Raw genomic sequence first — 6531 nt, forward strand, 5'->3', positions numbered from 1 at the left:
AACATGTAACTCTAGTTTTTTCAGTAATGCTTCAAGGGGAGTCAGCTCATCACACATGTCATCCCACACTCTAGATGAAAGGGAGCAAACCTTCCACCCCCGAGCTAGTCAGTGAGTCATCCCGTGACTACTTTCATTCATTCATATGCCAAGGCTACCATTTATTTAAGGGAGTTTCAGGTAATACCATCGCACAGAGAAGTGTCCCTCTACAATTATTGTAAGGCATTTATTTGCAATTCAAAAAAATACAAAACGTTAAGGAGTTTTACTTAATATTTTCAATCATTTTATGCCACGGCTCGTAAAAGTTCTATCCTGAAAAATTTCTAAATACCTTAAGTATAGAAAGCATACAATGTGTTACATGATCATAAAGAATCAAGTCCTAACATTGGTTCTATCCTTTTAAACAACCATGTACAATAATTCTGGCTTAGGCAATAAAAATTTTCTTTCATCATCGGGCATCCTTAATTCATTTCAAGAAACTATCCTAACCATAATTCATGACATGAAAAAAATATTTCTAGGAATCACTATCAATGCAATTAACTAAGTGTGAAGCATAGCACCTCCCCCAAACTTGAGTGATGCATTGTTCTCAATGCATAAAAACTATGGCAAGGTAAATTACTCTAAAATGCTATACAAATGCAAATGTAAAGAGGTACTTCATTGTGTTGGGTCAATTTTGATGGACGCTCGGGTTCAACGTCGCTTGAGAGGAGGGGGCTGGAATATCCAATTTTGTCTGAGGGTTGCAGTGATTGATGCGAAATAGCAACATCACTAGCTGGGCGTTTGATGTGACACCTGGTCCTGGGAGAACTATCTTGTAGTGGCATCTCCTCGGTGGGTGAGGTTTCAGCAGGTGCGTTCAAGGGCTGGCTAGATTCAATATCGACAACTGGTTCAGTGGACAAATCTAGTGACTGATCAGGGGTGGGTTATGTAGCAACTGGTTCAACAATAACTTTGGGTGAGGTAAATTCTTCTACGAACAAATCAGGGGGAATCGCTTGAGTATACTTCAAAGAGGAGGAGGAAGTTGAGCTGAGGGAGTCATCCGTATAGCCTTGTTCATTGTCAGGAACCAGAGAGAATTGTGTGGCAAGGGGGTGATACAAATTGGCGATTCTAGCGGCACATTTGGTGCCGAGGCAGAGAATGTGATACCCTTTGCTGGTGCTGACTTACATAGAATTTCATCATGAAAGTATGACAGTTCTTCATTGGTAAATGGAAACAATTCTTTGAAAAATGCATTCAGTCACGCCACCCTTCTTCGACATGCATTGAACCACGTTGACCCAAGAGCTATCGTATATGGGGTAGAACACCCCAGCATCTAGCCATTTGATGATTTCCTTCATCACCACTTTCTTTATTATTGGGCTAAGTCTCATTTGGGGTTCTATAGAATTATCGTGGAAATCATCTAATTGGATTTTGTGCATGCATATTGTAGGGTTGATTCCCTTTAAATATTCCATAGTTCAACTGAGAGTTTTTTTATGCTGTGACAAAACATTCAACAAACTACCCTCTTTCTCGGAGGTTAGACTAGTAGAAATTATAACTGGTAAAGTATCATCATTACCTAGGTAAGCATATTTCAAATGCGATGGAAAATGTTTAAATTCTAAGGTATGTGCATGCTGGAGCGAATGATTTGGAGGAATAAACTCATTAAAGTCAAGAGGTTTGAATTTCATACCTGATATAGCTTTGAGTAAGCTAGAATGTTCATCCTCAAATGAATAGTCCTCGGACTTTGCATTTGCTTATCTTCAGTGAATCTTTCAATTACCTCAATCAAAAAAAAATGTTCGGCCAAAATTATTGTATCCCTCTGGCAGTAAAATATCGTCAAGGCAAATTTTTTTACAATCCTCTATTTGAGAAATATGATCTTGGCACAGAGTATCATACTCATTTTGATGGAAAATTTTTCCATGGCCAAAATTGTTTGTTCCAGCTTCCTCAATTGAATCAACATCTTCAATGCAATGGCATTCTTCAAAATCATTAACATATTTAAGAGTGTTGAAGACATTGATCGTGACGCTTTGATCAACCTCCCTCATTGTGAACTCTCCCTTCTCAGAATCTATTAGAATTTGCCCTGTAGTTAAGAAAAAATGCCCAAGAATAATAAGTACATTTTCGTCAATTTCACATTCCAAAATGAGGAAATCTACTGGAAAGACAAACTTGTCCACTTTAACAATCACATCTTCAATTTTTCCCTCGGGACGAACATGTGATCGTTCAGCCAGTTGCAAACTCACGGTGGTAGGTCGAGCATTACCCATTCCAAGCTTTAATAATATGGACTTGGGCATCAAGTTCATACCTGATACCAAGTCATAAAGGGTTCACCCAACATAGTTATCACCAATGGAACATGGTATAACATAATTTTCAGGATCTTTTTACTTCGGTGGAAATTTACTCAATGCTGAACAATATTCTATCATCGTGGCCACTTTTCTCTTTTTCGTGAAAACATCCTTCAAGAATTTGGCATAGGAAGGCATCTGATCAATAGCTTTGAGCAGTGGAACATTGATATATAGCTTATCAATTACATCAACAAACTTTTTGAATTAGATCTCATCATTATGCTTCTTCAACCGTTGTGGGAAGATTGGTAGGGCCTAACTTCATCTGTTGTAGGTGGGGGTAAAACGTTTGCCTTGGAAATTAATTTTTCTCTGTCAGTAGGTTGATTTGTTGAACCCTCGTCATTTTTCTTCTCCTTAAGCAAATATTCTTATTCAGCATGTTCAGCATGACTTTCTGGTTCTTCATGTATGGTGCCTTGGTGATAAATTTATTACTTCTTCCCCCCAAACTTATCATCAAGATTAATTTCGGTACCACTCCTAAGTGTAAATGCACTGTATTGCTCCTTTCTATGAGGCTTAGTGACCTCAATGTCACTAGGGAGGCTTTCGCGTGGAGGAGAATGTAAAGCCGTGGCAATTTGGCCCACTTGGTTCTCCAACACTCTCAAAGATGATCTATGGCTTTGTAATAAGGCTACTTGGCTTTGTAATAGATTGCCTTGGTTCTTGATTGTTGAAAAGTGTTCATGTATCAAGGCCTTTGTTGAAGCCATGAAATCTTTTATCGAGGCCATAAATTCTTGCAGTGAAGCTTCAAGGGAATTATCATTTCAGGAAAATGCATAACCATTGTTATTATTTTGACAAAGCATCTGTGGATGCTGAAAACTTGAATGTTCAGAAACATTTTACTGTGGCCTATTAAAATTCCTTGCATGGTTGTTCTTGTTCCCTTGATTACCCCAAGAAAAATTTGGATGTTGTCACCATCCAAGATTATATGTATTAGAGTATGGGTTATTGTTGCTTCTATTACAATTGCCCATGAAATTGATGTACTCCTGGTTTTCTGGGCATTCACTCTCATGATGGTTATCGCGACAAAGAATGCATGCTGAGCTAGTTGCCTTGACTTCTTTCACCTCGGTGAAACGCTGCAAATTTTCAACATTTTTTTGTTATAACAGAAAATTGGGCAGAAACTGAATCCTTACCATCAATTTCATATAACCCATACACTTTCCTGCTAGTTCCAAGCCTTGCAAATGGGAATTGATAATCATTGTTGGCTATCCTTTTGAGGATATCAAAGGCTTCCTCGGGTGATTTGTCAAGTAGAGTGCCATTCGTCGAGGCATCCAACATCATACAAGTAAGTGCATTGACTCCATTACAGAACATGACGACTTGAGTCCAATCGTGGAATCCATGGTTGATGCATTTACGAAGAAAACTTTTATATCGGTCCTAACACTTGTACATAGAATCATCATCACCTGGAAAAAACTTGCGATGTCATTATGGATATGGGTGTTCATATTGGACGGGGTTATATCGAAGAAGAAAATTTTTGCATAAGTCAGCCCAAGATTCCATTGAACTGGATGGGACTCCACTAAGACAAGCTCTCGCTTGATCGCGCAAAGAGTAAGGGAATAATTTTAGCTTTAGTACGTCCTCGTCCACACCTTGTTTCCTAAACGAGTCACACACTCATAAGGCAAACCTCTAAATTAACCAATACAATTTAGCATGTTGAACATCACTGGTTTGAGTTCAAAGTTGACTGCTTGTATTTTCGGTGCCATGATTCCAGGTTTGAGATCATCGAAAATAGGATTTAAGTGATCTCATATCACTCGTGGTCTTGCAGCATTTCAGGGAATATTCTTCACTGTGAAATTGGGATCTGCTTGATCCTCCATATTATTAGCCTGATATTTCAGTCGATTCATATTGCATCTGACACGTTAAGCACATTGCCTTTGTCTGAACAATTGCTTGTTCTAAGGTTCGAATGGTACTAATTTTTTGACAACAGATATCATGGTTATGCAATGACAAAACCTACAAAGAAAATAAGAAAAAAACACAAAACTAACTAACTAAAAAAATTGTGACAAGAAAATAAAAGTTGCTATGGGAAAATTATCAAAACTCCTCTATTTATAAATCCCCGACAATGGCACCAAAAACTTGATCGCGTGTATAGGTGTGTGTTATGGTACGTAAATCTATGCATGTATACACAATCGATGCAAGTAATATAGTAGTAAGTGTGTTATCGTCTCCACTGGGATTGGTGGGAATTTTTTATGATTGCTACAACTAGAACTAGGTGTCACCAACTAGTCCTAAGATTATTGTCTAATGATATTAACAAAAGAAAAGCAAGTAGTATGAAATGATATGAACAGATGAAAAAGTATTGCCGAGGCAAGAAAAATTGTAAAGTGAAGTGAGCAGAAAAGTTTGGTCGAGACAATAAAAATATGCAAAGGTAAACAAATAAAAATTGTCAAGGCAAATAAAAATGTTGGAGTTTAATATATTCTAAAAAACCTCACACAATTAGATTTCTAAAAAAGGCACTTGGGTAGGATTTGCTATGGTGAGAAATTATTCTATGTCTATGATGATTTAGTATGCTATGCCTACGCTGCTCGACAGGATTTACTAGAGTGTTCCTAGATCTATTGCTACAATAATACTACCCAGCGTGAACTGTAGTCCTTTGTTTGTCAAACTGTTGCTACGAAAATACCCCTCAGCGTAAATTATAGCTCTAGCCTATCTACTCAAGCATTTACCCTTCTTAGTCAAATGAAAACCTCCCCTTATCTTTAAGGCAAATTAGAACCACACAATCCCGAATTAGTCCCCTTGTTCACGTGGATCTAACCTATCTTTTTTTAATATTAGGCATCAACTCCTAGAAAATGGCAATCTCTCAGAAGCTCTTACAAAGACTAGGAATGTTTTACCATGGAACCATGCAATCTCTCAAAAGGTCTTACAGTGTCAAGGCAAAAGATTAAAACATTGAACAAAACAACATTCAACAAAAAAACTTAATCATCTTTTAATATCAAATAACATATCATTCAAACATTTTCAAAACCAAATAAAACATTTTATGGTATGGTAAACATCATCTCAAAAATAATCTTTAAATACAATCCCTTAATTAATATGGAAATAAAGAACAAAAGGAAGAAAAATTCCCAAACAGAGCTCTGCCGTGACATCATACCACCAACATGACTGCTCTAACGACTAGCCTCTCTTGAGAGCCTGAATGTTGCTCCGATAAAGCCTGACTATGGAGGTCACAGAGGATGGTTGAGTAGAGGATGGTTGAGTAGAGGATGGTGGAAAAAGGGATGTGTTGTAGATGCCTTTCTTCAAGCCTCCTTTTAAGGTATATTCACTCTCTTGTCCTTTCAAATAGGTATAATGGGATATTTATAGTGGGAATTTCTAAGGTTTAGTGCCCTTGGAAATTCCCTAAATACCCTTGGTTTCATACCCATTGTGTGAATAAAATGGCAGCTGGTAATGGTCTCAAATTCTTACCAGGGGAAAGAGTTCACATGAGGTGCATTGGATAGTTGGCCATGTGATATCAACAATTTTGTCTCGTACTGCGTCAGACTGGCAAGATAAAACTTGCCTTGGCAAGAAAATTTATTCCTTACAGTCATAGTCTTCTGTTCCACTATCCCTTGCAAATTAATTTGTATCGCCAAATAAATTCTTCCTCAGTCATTTATTGCATCATGACAACCAACAAACAACCCTTCTCCTTAGCAGTATCAGTTTAGTCAAATAAACTTTGCCTCAGAAAAACTTATCCTCCACATGCAAATATGTCCCAATTCAACTATGTGCAGCTAAAATGGTATGTCAATGGCTTTTATACAATCAATAACTTAAGTAAAAAGACCTAAAATATAATTTTTTCACGGAGTTATCACCTGTTAACACACTAAGCATTTAATGGCAAACTCTGACACGTCTCTTTTCATGCTCGACCATCAGTACAACTGTCAAATTCCTTGATACATCTTGTTACTACCTAGGTGAACTGAGAGTGGACCTACGTAACTGAACATTTATGGATACTCACAATCGACCTCTAAAACACACCCATCATACAACTCAAAACCCGATACCT

The sequence above is a fragment of the Hibiscus syriacus genome, unplaced genomic scaffold (genome assembly GCF_006381635.1).
Source record: "Hibiscus syriacus cultivar Baekdansim isolate YM2019G1 unplaced genomic scaffold, ASM638163v2 tig00110865_pilon, whole genome shotgun sequence".
NCBI classification, from domain to species: Eukaryota; Viridiplantae; Streptophyta; class Magnoliopsida; order Malvales; family Malvaceae; genus Hibiscus; species Hibiscus syriacus.